The following is a 3379-nucleotide window of genomic DNA, read 5'->3' on the forward strand; positions in this document are numbered from 1 at the left end:
TAACTGTGCTGAAATGCTGGGCATGCTGCTGGAACTAACCCCAGAAATATGTGCTTTAGATGGAGCAGTGGGAACCAACAGGATAAATAAAAGCTCCCTTTAACCATAGGACACAGGCTGGGAGTAATTAAACACCAGTTCTATATCTGGATGCTTGGCTAGGGAATTTTTTTCTTTTAGGCAAGTCTCACTGTAAAAGGTTTTACAGTACATTTACAGTATGCCTTTCACTTGTAGCTATTGCCCAGCTGTTGCAGCTCATCATGGGCACCCAGCTTGTGTAGCTGTGGAACAAGAAAAGGCAGCTTGCCCAACATCCCTTGGGACAATCAGATAAGTGTTTGTCCCCAGGCTTGCACATGAAAATACATGTATGTGTTACAGCTTCTGCTGTGCTGAGCCATAGCTGCAAGTTGTTGCCTCTGAGCTTCTCTGCTCTTCACTCAGTGCAGCTGGAGCATTAGCTGCTGCTCCTGCTTGTATCTAATTTCCTACTGCTGCAAGAAAGGTAACTTTTGAAGGGAGAGTAGTTTTGTACCTGCTCTGACCTACTAGCCCAAGTGCAGTCTTCTCCTTTCCCTTGCTTTTAGGAATTCAGTGAAGCTTAATCCCAGTGAAATTACATGTAGTTCTGCTGCTGGAGTTTCAAAATTGCTTTAGGAGGACAATGTTTAAAATTTAATTTTGAGGATTTGCTGAACAACAGGATGAGTACAGGGTGAGTTTTGCTTTGAAGCACCATAATGGTAACTCTGAAGGATACAAAACTTGTCCCATGGCAGTAGAACGTTGCATAGACTTAATGTCTAGTGGATTTAAATTAACCTCATCCATCCTACATACAAAGTCACTAGTGATCTAAAGCTGACAACCTAAAAAAAGTGCTTTAAAGCACACTGTAGCTTTCATATTTAGAAAAAGTTGACACACATAATTTAGCATAACATCAGATCCATCCAAACTTCAGTGCAATTATAAAAATTTGATGGAGGCGTTCAACCTTGGGACATTTGTGTCAATCTCTTGGTCAGAATTCACTGCTGGGTAAAATGACAGGCACGTTGATGCTGTGGTAAATTTTGTTTAAGCAACATGAGGGTCTTGATGGAAGAACATCTCATCTTCAGAAACAAAATACATTTCCAGTTTAATATATTACTTGTTTTTTTTAAGCTAGACTTGATGTTAAATTAGTTTTAGTCATCATTTGTTTTGACACTTCTACCTCATTTTGTACACCACTTCCCAAAAATGCTTCATTTTGGCAGTAGATGTATTTTCAAACCTCCTTGGTTTAAGCAGAAAGTACCATGTTGTTACTTGATCTGAACATTTGAATTTCCAGTAAGGACTACAGAATTATCTCACATGCTTGTGCTTTTTTGTATCTTTTTATTGAGCTAGATCTACTTTTCCTTGACTAAGGCTTAAATTTTCTATTATTCTGAGTTGGACACAGCATATAAAATCAGCTTGGCACTCTGCTATGGATGCTGTTGCACTTTAAATTTCTCAGTGCTGAGCTGTTTTCTAACTTTTTTTTTTTTCTTCCTGCAGAATCAGTCTGATTTTACTGTTTTTGCAGTTAAACCTTTTAAAGGTTTTGAGTTTCTGACAAAATTCTGTTTGACAACACAGCAAGAGTTTGTGAGGTTTTATTTCCTCTAGGAAGAGGTACTGTTCCTGTGTATGGAATAGTACAAAAGATTTGGTTATTTATTCCTTTCACCCTAAAAATCAGCAATAATGAAACTCTGGCCTTGCAGGCTGGCTTACAGATGGAAGGCAAATCCTTCTCCTGGCTTTTAATTGATGGTTAAAGGTGAATGTTTCTTAACAGGTGCTCCCAGCTTGGGTTTAAGCTTGCTTTGACACAACCTGTGTGCCAGGTGAAGGGTTGTTTACCTGAAATCCCAAAAGCACAGAGCTGAGGGCAGCAGAGAAGAAAACTCCTGAGGTGACAGATGAAGCCTGGTGTAGCTGTGGGATTTGTCAGATCCTTGGCCACTCTGCAGTGTCCTCTCCCAGGGAGTGTCATTTGTCACCTCAGCAGTGCCTGAAGCAGAGGCTGCAGCGTGGAGGCTGCCATGAATACCAACTCCATCCATCCCAGTGCTTTATCTGCCCCACAAATCCCAATCTCTGCTAAAACACAGACACGCATAGGAAAACATGATCTGCTCTCCAACAGCAACAAGAGCCAGCTTGAATCTTCCATTTTAAAAAGCTGTTCAGAATCCAGTGTTTTGAGCATGACAAAAATCTGGGTTTAGGCAGGGTAACGCTTTGAAGGGTTTGTATGGTTATTTGTTAACAGAAGAAATAAAGACAAACCTGAAAATTCTTCAGCAAGCACATGGGAGAATTTTTAGACAAAGTCCAAGACTTGCAAAGTGCTCAGTTACAGATCACTGTCCTAAGACATAATTAAGGTTGGGATAAATGGACCTTCTGGGATGTTGGATACACCAACTCCATCAGTTCCTGAACCAGCCAGTGAAACCATCAGCAGTGCAAGGATTGTTGTTTCCACTGTCTGCAGGGAATGAGAAGGAAGATTCAAGCCTGGAGGAAGTAAAAGGGGCATCCCTGAGAGGCAGCCAGAGCTGTGGATGGATGAGGTGGTGGTTTTGTCCAGCTCACTAAAGGGACAGCAGGTGAAATATTCACTCTCCTTGCCCTGCCCCATGCTAATCATTCACCTGGCATATTTTTGACAAATATCCAATCATATGACAAAAATAAATCAATATTCTTCTCTGGATTCTTTTGAAGAAAGCTGGCTTGCATTCCAAGAAGCACTTCTGCCTTTACCAGGCAACACCTCAGTGCAGCAGAAATTCCCATGCAAATCTACAGCCTTCCACTCTTTCAAGCTGTTTTTCTTCATACTTTTAGGGGAAAAAAAAAAAACTTGATATCCAACACTGTTAGGGTTTTTTGTTGTTTTTATAAAATTTTTCAAGATATCACAAAATTACACACACTAAAAGCTTAATCTGCACATTTTCCAATGAAAAATTGAAATATCTTAAATTTATTACTCGTATATACAATTTCAATCCAAATTTACATTCGCATTTTCATGGGTAGCAAAAGGCATGGATCAAACACAGGATTGAGATGTGTCACTTCAGCATATTTATAGAATATTTACTTCAAATCTTGGTATGTGTTCATTTAAATTTCTTTAGAACAGGCCACTGACAAAAGGCTGGATTTTGTGCTGAAATGGTAGAAACTGTGGGGAAAGTCACTGCTACCATCCACTCCTTTCAATGCAAACATCCATCATTTGTTTCAGTGAGATTCACAGCACCGTGATTGAAAAATTAACAGATTCACTATAACTTCTGCGAGCTGTTAGTTTAAAGCTCCA

This window comes from Zonotrichia albicollis, chromosome 5 (assembly GCF_047830755.1).
Source record: "Zonotrichia albicollis isolate bZonAlb1 chromosome 5, bZonAlb1.hap1, whole genome shotgun sequence".
In the NCBI taxonomy this organism is placed as follows: Eukaryota; Metazoa; Chordata; class Aves; order Passeriformes; family Passerellidae; genus Zonotrichia; species Zonotrichia albicollis.